Source organism: Mustela nigripes, chromosome 4 (genome assembly GCF_022355385.1).
Source record: "Mustela nigripes isolate SB6536 chromosome 4, MUSNIG.SB6536, whole genome shotgun sequence".
Classification (NCBI taxonomy): Eukaryota; Metazoa; Chordata; class Mammalia; order Carnivora; family Mustelidae; genus Mustela; species Mustela nigripes.
The window spans coordinates 14,387,902-14,403,690 of record NC_081560.1 but is presented as its reverse complement, the minus strand read 5'-3'; the positions used below and the strand labels follow the sequence as shown (position 1 = coordinate 14,403,690).

At 37.8% G+C, this 15,789-nt stretch overlaps 1 protein-coding gene and 1 non-coding gene across 4 annotated transcripts in view; both read left to right on the top strand.

The window, feature by feature from the left end:
- Positions 1 to 15,789, top strand: part of UBN2 (ubinuclein 2) — a 99,406-nt gene that overhangs the window by 15,311 nt on the left and 68,306 nt on the right. The window lies entirely within an intron of this gene.
- LOC132017060 (U7 small nuclear RNA) lies at positions 7,814 to 7,868 on the top strand. The gene has a single exon (XR_009404140.1). It is a non-coding gene; the product is annotated as a U7 small nuclear RNA (small nuclear RNA).

Below are 15,789 nucleotides of genomic sequence, written 5' to 3'. Positions count from 1 at the left end.
TCTGTTGCTTTGGGATGAAATGTTCTGAATATATCTGTGATGTTCATCTGGTCCAGTGTGTCATTTAAAGCCTTTATTTCCTTGTTGATCTTTTGCTTGGATGATCTGTCCATTTCAGTGAGGGGAGTGTTAAAATCCCCGACTATTAGTGTATTATTATCGATGTATTTCTTTGATTTTGTTATTAATTGGTTTATATAGTTGTCTGCTCCCATGTTAGGGGCATAGATATTTAAAATTGTTAGATCTTCTTGTTGGACAGACCCTTTGAATATGATATAGTGTCCTTCCTCATCTCTTATTATAGTCTTTGGCTTAAAATCTAATTGATCTGGTATAAGGATTACCACCCCAGCTTTCTTCTCATGTCCATCAGCATGGTAAATTGTTTTCCACTCCCTCACTTTAAATCTGGAGGTGTCTTTGGGTCTAAAATGAATTTCTTGTAGGCAACATATAGATGGGTTTTGTTTTTTTATCCATTCTGATACCCTGTGTCTTTTGATTGGAGCCTTTAGCCCATTAACATTCAGGGTAACTATTGAGAGATAGGAATTTAGTGCCATTGTATTGCCTGTAAGGTGAATGTTACTGTATATTGTCTCTGTTCCTTTCTGATCTACTACTTTCAGGCTCTCTCTTTGCTTAGAGGACCCCTTCCAATATTTCCTGTAGAGCTGGTTTGGTGTTTGCAAATTCTTTCAGTTTTTGTTTGTCCTGGAAGCTTTTTATCTCTCCTTCTATTTTCAATGATAGTGATAGCCCAGTTGGATATAGTATTCTTGGCTGCATGTTTTTCTCGTTTAGTGCTCTGAATGTATCTTGCCAGTTCTTTCTGGCCTGCCAGGTCTCTGTGGATAAGTCCGCTGCCAATCTAATATTTTTACCATTGTATGTTACAGACTTCTTTTCCCAGGCTGCTTTCAGGATTTTCTCTTTGTTGCTAAGACTTGTAAATTTTACTATTAGGTGACAGAGTGTGGACCTATTCTTGTTGATTTTGAGGGGGGTTCTCTGCACCTCTGGATTTTGATGCTTGTTCCCTTTGCCATATTAGGGAAATTCTCTCCAATAATTCTTTCCAATATACCTTCTGCTCCCCTCTTTCTTGTTCTTCTAGAATCCCAATTATTCTAATGTTGTTTCGTCTTATGGTGTCACTTATCTCTCGAATTCTCCCCTCTTGGTCCAGTAGCTGTTTGTCCCTCTTTTGCTCAGCTTCTTTATTCTCTGTCATTTGGTCTTCTATATCACTAATTCTTTCTTCTGCCTCATTTATCCTAGCAGTAAGAGCCTCCATATTTTATTGCACCTCATTAATAACTTTCTTGTTTCAACTTGGTTAGATTTTAGTTCTTTTATTCCTCCAGAAAGGGCTTTTAACTCTCCAGAGAGGGTTTCTCTAATATCTTCCATGCCTTTTTCAAGCCCTGCTAGAACCTTGAGAATCATCATTCTGAACTCCATATCTGACATATTACCAATGTCTGTATTGATTAGGTCCCTAGCCTTTGGTACTGCCTCTTGTTATTATTTTTGTGGTGAGTTTTTCTGCCTCGTCATTTTGTCCAGATAAGAATATATGACGGTGCAAATAAAATACTGAAAGGATGGCAAAGACCCCAGGAAAATGCGCTTTAACCAAATCAGAAGAGACCCCAAATCGTGGGAGGGAGAAAGGGGATAAAAAGAAGTTCAGGGGGAGAAAAAAAAATTTTAAAAAGGAAACAGATAAAAAAATATAAAAAAGAAAAAAATATATACATATTAGATAAATTAGTTTAAAAACGTTAAAAAAGAAAAGGGTATAAGTTTTAAAAAATTAAGCAGAAGAAAAAAAATTAAAATAATTAAATTAACCACAAGACTAAAGAATCATGGGGAGAAAGCCAGGAGTTCTGTGCTTTGTTTTCTCCTCCATTGGAATTCTGCTGCTCTCCTTGGTAGGTGAACTTTATCTTGGGTGGATTTCTTGTTGATCTTCTGGGGGAGGGACCTGTTGTAGTGATTCTCAAGTGTCTTTGCGCCAGGCGGAATTGCACCGCCCTTACCAGGGGCCTGGCTAATTAATCTGCTTGTGTTCGCTTTCGGGAGCTTTTGTTCCCTGAACACTTTCTGTAGAGTTCAGGAGGACGGGAATGAAAATGGCTGCTTCCCATTCTCTGGCCTAGAGGGGCCGAGAGCTCGGGTCCCCACTCCTCAGTGCACCCTCAGAGAAAAGAGCCCAATCACTCCCGTCTCCCTGGCTTCTAGCCGCACTCTGAGCTCACCCAGCCTGCGACTGGTTCAAGGTAACCCCGAGCTGAGAGCTTACTTCTCGGCTCTGTTTCTGTAGCCGGCTTCCCCACTCTAATACTTGCGACCCCTGCGACACTCAGACACCCCCAATCTTTCTGTGACCCTGCGGGACCTAGGGCCACGCTCGCCCCACGTGGGCTTCACCTCTGTTTAGCCTCTGGAGCGATGTCCCTCAGTGGAGCAGACTTTTGAAAGTCTGGATTTTGTGCTCCATTGCTCTGCCGTTTGTTGGGAGCCGGCCCCTCCCCCTGTGGTCTATCTTCCCCTCGCTTTGGATTCACTTCTCCGCCAGTCCTACCTTTCAGAAAGTGGTCAATTTTCTGTTTCTAGAATTGCTGTTCTTCTTCTCTTTGATCTCCCGTTGAATTTGTAGGTGTTTGCAATGGTTTGATAAGCTATCTAGCTGATCTCCTGCTACCTGATGTAGTCTCAGCCTGCTACTTCTCCGTCATCTTGACTCCTCCCTGTGCCGTTCTCTTCTGTGAGCAGGGTGGTTGGTACAAGTGGGAGGGCATGCCATTTCCAATGTGGAGAAGAATGCATTTTCAGGAAGTTTCAGAGAACTGAGCAAGTTAAACTCCATTGGGGGTTTCCAGATACGGGGACAGATACGGTGCAGTGAGGGGAGCCTGGGTCTATAAGTGATGTTAGCAATGAATTGAGTGGTTTGTTAGAGGGCTGGGAGGCCAGTTTATGGGCTTCTTGTGGTCTCAAGTATGTGTAGCCATTGCTTGTGCTGGAGAGGAGATGTGTGAAGTGGAACAGCCTCCACTTGCGGAGAAGGAAGGAGAACCGTGGAGCTTAGGACATGTCCTTTCTCTTGCAGCAATTGCATGGGGGAGAAGGATTGAGACAGTCCTGGTAGTTGAAATGCAGTAATAGAAATTATTAAAAATAACACCCTGTATCGAATGGGGTTTTTTTGTTTTTGTTTTTGTTTTTTTCTCCCCTCTATCCTGTCCTGTTTTTATTGCCTATGCCTTGTTTCCTCTTATGTTACTGTTCAGGTAATGTGACAGTGCATGTTCACCATCAGTTGCTACATTTTTTCTTGGGAAAAGAGCAGTGTAACTATTTGGTACTTAATTTTACCTGGAGCATACTAAATTGGTTTGGGTACATAAATCTTATTACAGAACTAAGTCCAACTTTGGACACTTCTCCATAGGCTCCAAATTGTTCTTGTTGGTTACTGTAGAAAGGAAGCAGGATACAGTTTGTAGAAGCTTGTGTTCTTTTCCTCATTGGCAATTTTAAGGCTCCAAATGTTTAGGCTAAATATTCTACTTTCCTGGATAGCCTGAATTTTCAGCTCAGTTTTTAGGTGATTTCTAGGTTGTGTACCCTTTTTCTGAAGCCGTATACACCATAGCTCAGTGTAACAAAAGCTGTTCGCACTTGTTCTCAGCCTTCTAGGGCATAGGGTAACCTGTGGTGGGTGGAAGATTTTTTTTTTTACTGATTTTTCTCACTGTTGCCCAGCCATCTTGAAACCTCATGCTATTCTGGAATTGGATTTAAATTCAGTAATCTCAATGAAAGTGCTTAGCGTAGTATCTGGTGCCTAGCAGTGGCTCAGCTAAGACTGTTTGAATCTGAATGACCTATGGTATAGGAAGACATGTGTTCTGCCAAGCATTTATTAGCATTTCTGAAATCATATTATGACTTTAAAATTCACTTACTTTACCATATAGACTTTGAATACCACATTTAATGCTTAATTCTATGTGATTTTAAACTCTTAGAGCCCTAATAGCTTCATATTTATTTAAAAAGAGAGGGTAAAAGGTATATTTGATGGTATAAAGTAATTCTGAGCAGTCTTCTAAATAAAGCAGTTCAAATGGAGTTATTACTGTTTTAAATCAGAAACAAAGTATATTTATAAAACGTCGATTTTCTTGTTTTTCGGCTTTTAAAATTGATTTTTGTCCTGATAATGTTTTAAAGAATGGCAATATTTTTAAATTTGATTTTATTTCCAGTATAATTAACAGACAGTGTTATGTTAGTTTCAGATGCACAAAATGTGATTCAACAATTCTGTACTTTACTAGGTGCTCATTTTGATAAGTATGCTCTTAATCCCCTTCACCTGTTTCACCCATCTTCCCTCCACCCCCACCTCTGCTCTGGTAATCATTAGTTTGTTCCTTTATGCTTAAGAATCTCTTGGTTTGCCTCTTTTTTCCTTTGTTCATTTCTTTTGTTTCTTAAATTGCACATATAGTGAAATCATACAGTATTTGTCTTTCTCTAACTGACTTTATGTCCTCTAGATCCATCCATGTTGTCCCAAATGGCAAGATTTCATTCTTTTTTTATGGCTAAGTAATATTCCTCTGTGTGTGTGTGTGTGTGTGTGTGTGTGTGTACATACACCACATCATCTTTATTCATTCATCTACTGATGGACACTTGGGTTTCTTCCATAATTTGGTCATTATAAATAATATTGCAATAAGAAAATAGCAATATTTGGAATAACTGATAATTTCCAATGAGTGACTTCTTCAAAGTAAATACTACTCAATTGAGTGGAAAGGAAATATGCTTTTACACTTGAAATAATTCTGGGTTGTTTAAAAAGTGTCCTCAAATATGAGACTGACACAAGTGGATGTGAGAAAACATTTATGCGATCTTCCTGGGAGGTTTAAGAATTCTCTGGTTATTTATATTAGATGATCATCTACAGTTGGTGAGGGGTTAGTGCTTCCTTGGGAACTTCCTTGGCTGGTTTTCCTCTGTATGTTTTGGCCTTACGTTAGGTCTGGTCCATAAAGATCAACATGGTAGGACTTCGAGTAAAACAGGTTGGATAAATAGTTGTTAACACCCCCACAAAGTAAATTCTACTTAATGAAGCACAAGTACCAGTGTACTTAGCTTTTATAGGGCAACTACATTACTATATATAGAGTGATACTACACATTCAGCAAAAACATCATGACCTTTTCAAACAAACTGAGGTTAGGGGGTTCTTAAATACAGTACAGGGGAAAATTCTTAAGTAATAGCTTTCTCTTTTGCAGTTATCAGTTGTAATCGCTTGCCATGACATGCCCTTTCAGTTCCTTGCCCTCTTTGAGTTGAATAAATTCTCTTCAACTTCCTTAAATCCATTAGGAACAATCGAGAATCAGCAGTTTTAGAGTATTTGGAAGGAAGGCCCTGTATCCTAACGGGTGATTAAAGAAATCTGTTTATTCTTTATCTGTGCTGTTAAGTCAGCTCTTGGCGCTCTTTTCACTGACTTAAATTTGTCCTCTTTTCCATCGGTAGGTTAAGGAAATCAACGGAAGTGGAGGATAAGGTTGTCACTGGGCTGGGACAAATAAGGAATCTTGATGACCAGGAGATGTTTTCTTCTCAGTTATAGGACTGGAGTCTTAGCATTCAGTATCATGTTTCCCCTGTCTTCCATAGGTGATCAATGAACATTGCTTATTAGTTAGGTTTCTTATTACCTGGAGGCATCTGCTGGGGGAGGGGGTGTCCTATACTAGGAACATCTTGTTTTTCTTTCTCTCCTTCTCTCTTTTCTTCCTTTCTAGATTATTTATTTATTTTAGAGAGAGAGAGAGCAGTGAGTGGGGAAAAGGAAAGAATATTCAAGTGGACTCCAATGAGCATGGGGCTCAGTCTAACAACCCATGAAATCTTGACCTGAGCCTAAATCAAGAGTCGGATGTCCGACTGATTGAACCACTAAGGTGCCCCTTGTTTGTTTTCCAGCTAGTGTTATAGTGCAATCAGGCAGCATTGGCTTGAAACACTGATTATCAGGTTAAACAGGTACTAATGAGTCAGTAAGTCATTTTCTTTTGAGTCATAGTAAACCAGTACCCTAGGGGAATAGATTTAAAGGGGGTTGTTTTAGGTGTAGCAAAACTCAAGGTTTTCTTTTTTAATTTGGAAAATAAGCTTTGTGTTTTTATCAGAGGCATTTATCATGTAAACTGTGGAACATCAACAACTGCATTGGTCCAGGGAATTTATCAAGTTAAGACTGTGATTCTGGGCGCCTGGGTGGCTCAGTGGTTAGGCCGCTGCCTTCTGCTCAGGTCATGATCTCGGGGTCCTGGGATCAAGTCCCGCATCGGGCTCTCTGCTCGGCGGGGAGCCTGCTTCCTCCTCTCTCTCTCTGCCTGCCTCTCTGCCTGCTTGTGATTTCTCTCTGTCGAATAAATAAATAAAATCTTTAAAAAAAAAAAAAAAAAAAAAAGACTGTGATTCTACTGCAGGCAGTCTCCTTGCTAAGGCTGCTGGAAAAGAGACCAGTCCAAAACAGGCCTAGTGGGGAGGACACTATAATACGATCCTTTGCCAGTCCATCTTGAGTTCCTTTAGGTGAAATTTTAATATTTGTGAATAGTCTTTTGGGCAACTCTCCAGCGTCTGGTTCCAGTTCATACCATTTGCATATCACTGGACTTGAGCATAATTGGGGAGCTAGAGAGTGGAGAATAGAAAAAAGGAGGTGCGGCAAAAAGAGCAAGCCAAGGCAGAAGTGTTTTCAAGATGGCCAGGAGATGAGGAGAAGTAAATTGAGGCCAGAAAACTCTACTCTGCTGGCCTCTCTGATGAAGGAAGGGACTGTAATGTGCCTGACAGTAAATGCTTTGGCAGAAAGCCATTGATAGGTAGAGGAAAGGCTATTTAACCCTGGCTCTTGGGGAGGAAATTAAGAACGAGCTACTCAGGAATGAGTGTGTCAAGTACAGCTTGTCCAAACCTTTTTCCCCCACCATTGGACTAGGAAGCAGAACCTAATTTGGAGTAGGGACTAGTAAATCCCCAACATGGGTCTAGGAAGCGTAACCTATTTGGGAGTAAAAACCCGAATGGTATTGAACATTTGGTGATCCAGACCTAAGAAAATAAAACCCTTGAATAGGTGATATGTACTTAACAACAACTCAAAAGGTACAGAGGGAATATGATGTGAAGTAAATCTCCCTCCTGTTCCCAACTCCCAGCTAACCAGTTCTGTCCTCAGAGATAATAATCACTGTTGGAGTTTATTTTCCTAGAGATAGATTTATGTAAGGATTTACATATTTCAAAGATTTTGTTCAATATAAAAGAATATATAAATACAGATAAATGGAAGGAAATAAAAATCACCTAATCTGTAATCCCATTGCCAGCCATTAACCACTATTAATGGTTGGATGTATATCCTTTCAGGGTTTTTAAAAATGATTGTATGCTGGGGTGCCTGGGTGGCTCAGTGGGTTAAAGCCTCTGCCTTCGGCTTGGGTCATGATCCCAGGGTCCTGGGATCAAGTCCTGCATCGGGCTCTCTGCTCAGCAGGGAGCCTGCTTCCCTTCCTCTCCCTCTGCCTGTCTCTCTGCCTACTTGTGATCTCTGTCTTTCAAATAAATAAAATCTTAAAAAAAAAAAATGATTGTATGCTTACAGATGTGCTCTCTAGAACTTAAAAAAATTATTTTTAAACATCCCAGTAATACATGGATACATTCCTGTTATTTAAAATGAATTCAAAGTGTTACAGCTCTTTTACAGTTTGTCTAGGAGGTTTCCAGTTCCTGAACCAAAGGGGAAAAAAATCCAAATAATACATATTAAGACAAAATCTTCCTTTACCACTGCCTCCAATTGTATCCCCTTCCCTATTGGTAATAACCATGTGATCTGCTTGTTAGAATTCATTGAGCATTTTATATACATCTATAGGCACATATTGCTATGTTGTGTTTCTCATAAATGAGATCCTTCTGTTTGTATGAGAATTAAAAAAGCAAGATCTTACTATTTTAATATCATCTCCACAATTACCAGTTAAGTTGAACCCTGTCAAATGCTTATTGAATATTACCTTTTCTGTGTCTAGGCTAACTGTACATAGCATTTGGTAATCTGCTTTTGTTGCCTTCTGTATTATTGAATATTCCTCTTCCGCCTTATTTTTAAATGGCTATTAACGTTGAATGCATGTGTCATAGTATATGTAATTTATACCTTCATTATTGTTATGATGCTATAATTGATAGGATGCTTGGTAAAGATCTTAGACCTGTAAGATCCTTTTTTGAAAGAATTATTATTGAGAGTAATACTGTTACTATTAAGTGAAGCTTTAGCCATTTTGTTTACTATCATTGATTCACATTTACTCAATTAGCCATTTCATTGCATATACTAGATTATGGACTCATAACTGTTAATAGCAGCTACACTTTCCAGTGGTAACTGCTGATCACCTTGACTAGACTTAAATGTTCCTGAATCTCTTTAGTTTTGCATTAAGTTATTTGTACTTCTGCGTATGTGTGATTGTGCCCATTCCAAGAGAACCTGTTTGCATTTTAGTTTTCCCTAGGTAAGTCTTACAGGCAGCTAGTTATGCCTAGAAAAAAAAATATGTTAGGAGAGCAGAAAAAGATCATTTTGATTTTAAGTAGAAAGCATCAAGGAGAAAAGGTTTAAAACTTACTAGCTAGGAAAGGTGGGAGAATTCAAAGAGGAGTAAGAAATTATTCACAGTAAGGGGAAGGCAGAGGAAAGATAAGCGTAAGTGTGTTTAGGAGGAGAATGGACGGAGAGATTGAATGGATCAAAGTGTTCAAGTTGGAAAATTGTAAGAAAAAGTTGGAAAGGTAGTTTAAATCAATATGTAGAAGGCATTTAATTAATGCCATATTAAGTGTTTTGGATTTATTTTCTAGTTGAGATGCTTCTGAAGCATTTTGAGCAGGGGAATGATAGGAACTGGTATTTTATGATTATATTATGCAGGATAAGTTAGGATAAATGAAGGAAGAGAGGCTGATTAAGGCATTCATTGCATTTAAGTGAAAAACAATGGCTGACATAGCAATGACAGATGGAATGGAAAGGAAGTTTTAGATGTGAATGTTTACGTGAACAAAGGTTTGTGGGGAGAGAGTTGAAGTAGAAATCATTTTGAGGGGTTCTAAAAATCAGAACTATGGAAGATAATTTAAGTACATACAATTAATTCATTTTAATTGTACAGTTTTATGGATTTTGACAAATGACAGTCGTATAACCACGACTAGAAACATGTAGTACGATTTCATCTTCCCATAAAGTTCCCTTTTGCCTCTCTACAAATAGTTCTCTCCCTTTACCCCTGGTCCCTGGCAATCTTAGATCTCCTTTGTGTCTGTATAGGTTTTTGTTTTCGTTTTGCTGTTTCCAGAGTTTTCTAAAAATGTGAATCTTAAAGTCATTTGTGCCTGGCCCCTTACACTTAGCATGAATCCAGCCTTGTGTTGCATGTTACCAGCAGTTCCTTCCCTTGTATTGCTGCGTAGTAATCCTTTTAAATGGATGTGGCACAGTTTATCTGTTCACTGGATGATGGATATTGGGTTGTTTCTAGTTCTTGGGTGCTATGAATAAAGGTGCTCTGAACATAAGCATACAGGTCTTTGTGTGAACATATGTTGTCATTTTTCTTGACTAAATAATAAGAGTGGAATTGTTAGGTCATATGGGAAGTGTATGTTTAACTTTTAAGAAACTGCCAAACTGTTTTCCAGAATGGCTATTTCCATTTTGCACCAGCCATGTAGGAGAGCTTATTAGCTCTACATCCTTGTTAACATTTGGTATCATCAGTCTTTTTAAATTTTAGCTAATAGTGGAGTAGTAAGGCAGAAAAATAGGATGAATAAAGTCGGAATGTCAAGTGGGAGAAGCTAATTTGGAGGTGACTTATAGTGGGGACACCAGTTTCAGTTTTTGGTATTGAGTTCAGGTGTCTCCAAGTGGGAAAATGACCCCAGAGGTGCTATAACTTCTCTTATAGAACTTAAAAAAAAAAAAAAAAAAAGATTGATTTAGAGAGAACAAGTACGAGTAGGGGTGAGGAACACAGGGAGAATCTCAAGCAGACTCCCCATTGACTGCAGAGCTCCCTGCTTGGGGAGCTCAATCCCACCACCCTGAGATCATGACTTGAGTCAACATCAAGAGTCTGACACTCAGCCGACAGAACCACCCAAATACCCTTCTTTTGTAGAACTTTTAATAGAATGACACTTTGAAGTCAGATAGTCATGAGCTTGAAGATTGGCTCAGTTACTGTCCCTATGGTCTTAGGTTATTTGCCCTTTCCACGCTTTAGCTTTTCCCATTTGCCAAATATGAAATAATAGGTAGTTACACTTAGAATAGGTGCTAATGCGGGGCACGTAGGTGGCTCAGTTGGTTAAGCATTTGCCTTCAGCTCAGATCATGATCACAGAGTCCTGGGATCAAGCCCCGGTTGGGCTCCTGGCTCAGCAGGGAGCCTCCTTCTCCCCTCTCCCTGCATTCTTTCTTTCTCTTTCTCTCTCTCTCTCCCTCTCTCAAATAAATAAATAAATAAAATCTTAAAAAAAAATAGGTGCTAATGCAAAGTTAGCACTTGATGAGTAGTAGCTGGCAGCATCATCATCATCGTCATCACTGGTACTTAAGTATACTTTTAATCCCCCTGTAACTTAGGACTTTCTTGCAAATCTCTTGAATCTTTTCCCTGCCTTACTGATTTCCTTCCTGTCTGTGTTCATTCCCCACCACAACAGTGGGATTCATTTTGTCAAGCACAGACCTTGTCAGGTTACTTCGCTGTTCTAATCCTTTCAGTGGCTTCCTCAAGTGATTACTTCCGTTCATCTTTATCTGGGCATCAGCATCTCAGGAAAGCCTTGGTTAAGTCCTCTGTTAAAAAGATCTAGTACTAGCTATATTTTCCTTTCTACAATTTATCATTACTGTAATTATTTGTTTAATCTTTTTCCTGTCTGCAATAATATAAAATCCATGAAGAGTGGCACTTGGTAGGCACTTAGTTAATTTGTTGATTAGGTTGTCTTATTTTAAGTTTCTTCAGGATGGGAATTTCATACTTAAATTTCAATTCTTTTTTCTATCGATATATTATATTTTATTTTTATTTTTCAAATTTGAATTCTCATTAGTTAACATACAGAGTAATATTGATTTCAGCAGTAGAATGTAGTAATTCATCATTTACATACAATACCCAGTGCTCATCACCAGTTCCCTCCTTAATGCCCATCACCCTTTAGCCCACTTCCTACCCACCTCCCTCCATCAACCTGCAGTTTCTCTGTCATTAAGAGTCTCTTACAGTTTGCTTCCCTACATCTTTTTATCTTAAATTTAAATACTTTCTGATATTTAATATATTACTTTTTTTCTTTTAATTTTAGTTATTTAAGTAATCTCTACACTCAGCATGATGCTCAAACTCGTGGCCCCAAGATCAAGAGCCATATACTCTTCTGGCTAAGCTAGCCAGGCACCCCAACATACGACTTTCTGTAGCATAAGTTCTTAACAAATATTGTTGGATCTAAGTAGTGGTTCAAAATAAGCTTACATAGAATTAATCAGGTCAAATAAGGTAAAAGGTTTTAAAAATTATTTTAGTATATTTCCATTATGACATTAGTACTTCATAAGAAGTTTGGAAAATAAAGAAGCAAAAGAAGAACATGTGAGAGTATGGCAGAATTCTTGGCAGATTCTTTCAGATTGCTTTCCAGAAGAGTTTCTGGTATAATGTTAGTAGCAGTACTTGAGCAGCCCTATTTCTTCTCCAATTTACCAGAATTTAAAAAGTTTATAATTTGTTAGATGATACAAATATCTTTAATTCCATTTATTTGATCTATTAATTACTCTGCACTGAGTTGTAATGTTGCCTTTCTCATGTTAAATTCTTACATACTAGGGTAAGTTTCTGAACATTATTGTGCATCTATGTTTATTCTTATATTCTTGGTATAATGATTTTAACTCCCATAATTTATTTTTAATTTAATTTTTAAATTTTAATTCCAGTATAGTTAACTATATAGTGTTACATTAGTTTCAGGTATACAATATAATGATTCAATAATTCTGTTTACTGTTCAGTGCTCATCAAGATAAGTGTACTCTTAACCCCCTTCACCTATTTCACACCCCTCCCAACTCTCCTCTGGTAACCATCTGTTTGTTTTCTATAGTTAAAAGTCTATTTTTTGGTTTGTCTCTCTCTCTCTTTTTTTTTTTTACCCCTTTGTTCATTTCTGTTGTTTCTTAAATTCACATACATGTGAAATCTTATGGTTTTCGTCTTTCTCTGACTTATTTCACTTAACATTTTGCTCTCTAGATCCATCCATGTTGTTACAAATGGCAAGATTTCATGCTTTTTTATGGGTGAATAATATCCCTCTGTGTGTGTGTGTGTGTGTGTGTGTGTGTACACACACGTACGTATACACTACATCTTTATCCATTCATCTACTGATGGACTCTTGGGCTGCTTCCATAATTTGGCTATTATAAATAATACTGCATCAAACATAGGGGTGCATATATCTTTTTGAATTACAGTTTTCATGTTCTTCGGGTAAATACCCAGTAGTGGAATTACTGCATCAAATGGTAATCCTATTATTAATATTTTGAGGAACTTCCATACTGTTTTCCAGAGCGGCTGTAGCAGTTTACATTCCCACCAACAGCGCACAAGGGTTCCTTTTTCTCCACACCCTTGTCAACACTTGTTGTTTCTCATGTTTTTTATTTTAGCCATTTTGACGGGTGTGAGATATACGTCATTGTGGTTTTGATTTGCATTTCCCTGAAGATACATGATGTTGAGCATCTTTTCACATGTCTGTTGGCCATCCCTATGTCTTCATTGGAGAAATGTCTGTTCATGTCTTATCCCTTTTTTTTTTTTCTTATGCCCATTTTTAAATTGGATTATTTGTTTTTTTGGTGTCAGGGTTTATGAGTTCTTCATACATTTTGGATAGTAACCCCTTATTGGGTATGTCATTGCAAATATCTTCTCCCACTCAGTAGGTTTTCTTTTGGTTTTGTTGGTTGTTTCCTTGGCCTTGCAGAAGCTTTCCATTTGGTTGTAATCCCGATAGTTTGTTTTTGCTTTTGTTTTTCTTGCGTCAGGGGATACATCTAGAAAAATGCTGCAGTGGCTGATGTCAGAGAGAATATTGCCTGTGCTCTCTTCTAAGATGTTTATGGTTTTACATCTCAACACTGTCTAATCCATTTTGAGTGTTTGTGTGTGGTATAAGAAATTGGTCCAGTTTCATTCTTTTGCATATTGCTGTCGAGTTTTCCCAGCACTGTTTGTTGAAGAGATTGTTTCCCACTGTATATTCTTGCCTTCTTTGTTGACGATTGACCTTATAACAATGGGGTTTTTTCCTGAGATTTCTATCCTGTTCCATTGATCTATATGTATGTTTTTGTGCCAATACCATACTGTCTTGATCACTAGCAGTACACAGCTTTGTAATATAACTTGAGATCTGGGACTGTGATACTACCAGCTTTGTTTTTCTTTTTCAAGTTTGCTTTGGGGTCTTTTTGGGCTTCTGTACAAATTTTAGAATTATTTTTTCTAGTTCTGTGAAAAATGCTGTTGGTGTTTTGGTAGGGTTTACATTAAATCTGTAGATTGTTTTGGGTAGTATAGATCTTCTAACAGTATTTGTTCTTCCAGTCCATTGTTTATCTTTCCATTTGCATCATCTTCAATTTCTTTCATCAGTGTTTCATAGTTTTCAGAGTATAGGCCTTTCACTTCCTTGGTTAAGTTTATTCCCTGGTATTTTATTATTATTGGTGCAATTGCAAATGAGACTGTTCTCTTAATTTCTCTTCATACTGCTTCATTTTTAGTGTATAGAAATGCAATGAATTGGGGTGCCTGGGTGGCTTACTTGGTTTAGTGTCCAACTCTTGGTTTCAGCTCCAGTGGATTTCATGGGTCACAAAATCAAGCCCCCTGTCAGACTCTTTGCTCAGTGGGGAGTCTGCTTGAAGATTCTCTCCCTCTGCCCCTCCCCCCATTTGTGCCCTTTTCCTCACTCTCTCTCTATCACAAATAAATGAATAAATCTTTTTTAAAAAAGAAACAAAAAAAGGAAATGCAGTAGATTTCTGTAAATTGATTTTATTTCCTGAGATCTGACTGAATTTGTTTATCAGTTCTAATAGTTTTTTGGTAGTCTTCAGGGTTTTCTTTTCTTTTCTTTTTTTTTTTTTTTTAAGATTTTATTTATTTATTTGACAGAGAAGCAGGCTCCCCTCTGAGCAGAGAGCCTGATGCAGGGCCTGACCCCAGGACCCTGAGATTATGACCCTAGCCGAAGGCAGAGGCTTAACCTACTGAGCCACCTAGGTGCCCCTTCTTCAGAGCTTTCTATATATAGTATCATGTCATCTACAATAGTGAAAATTTTACATCTTCCTTACCAGTTTGGATGCCTTTTATTCCTTTTTCTTGTCTTAACTGCTGTGGCTAGGACTTCCAGTACTATGTTGAATAAAAGTGGTGAGTGTGAATTTCCTTGTCTTGTTGCTGATTATAGGGGAAAAGCTCTCCGTTCTTCCTGTTGAGGATGATGTTAGCTGTGGGTTTATCACATGTGGCTTTTTTCATGTTGCTAACTCCCATAACTTTAAATATATTTACTATGTGGCAGAGCTAGTATTCTTCATTTGTTTTTGTATTTTTTCATGTGCTAAGATATTTTTGTATTAGTTTTTATGCATCTTTGGGTTTTTGTATTCTTTTTAGAGCTCACTCTCTGTTTTTTGGGTGAAACAGTCCCTCATGTACTTAATTGCTTGTATGTGACTTTTCTCAACAGAATAACTCCTGTCCTAGAAATACCTCTTTCTGTCCCCTGACTTCTGATTTTGGGTTTTGTTGGAAGGTTTCTTGTTTTGTTTTTTTTTTTTTATTTCTGATTCTAACGGTAGTTCTATAACCTAGTTGTAAGGGTTCCAGTTTGCAGACCTGACAAATGGGAAAAATAAGAAAAATTTATTATGTGTGTTGCGTATAGGCACACACATGCTGTGTATATGTGTGTATATGTATATATATTACATATGTGTCTATATGTTTAAGGTTGCCAACTAGTATTTCTTAAGAAGGATTATTGTTGTGAGCTTATGTCTTTAATGACCTTGCTTAGCAAAATGAAACCAGGGTTGTCACCCTGTGTCTGTCTTCAGAATTGTTCTTGAAATGTACCTGACTTGTAAAATCAAAAACATGGGAACCCACTACTTTATCTCACACCATAATGACTTTCTTGGTGGTAATGATCTAGTGTTGTTTTGTCCCCCAGAAAGAATATGATGAAGTCATAGCTTATGGGGGTTAGGTTTTTTAACATCTGTATGTAACACAAATGTAACATGTAGTCTGAAATATTTTTACAAATTATTGAGAAAGGGATGGTTACCATGTTGGTGACATCTCTCAGCAGGTCCAGCATAACCATTTTTTCCATCAAACACTGAAGCAGATTATTTCTTTTCATGGAAAGAAGATAGAGCAGTTCTTTTTCTTTTTTTAAAAGATTTATTTATTTATTTATTTATTTGGCAGAGTGATAGAGAGCACAAGTAGGCAGAGTGGCAGGCAGAGAGAGGGGGAGAAAAA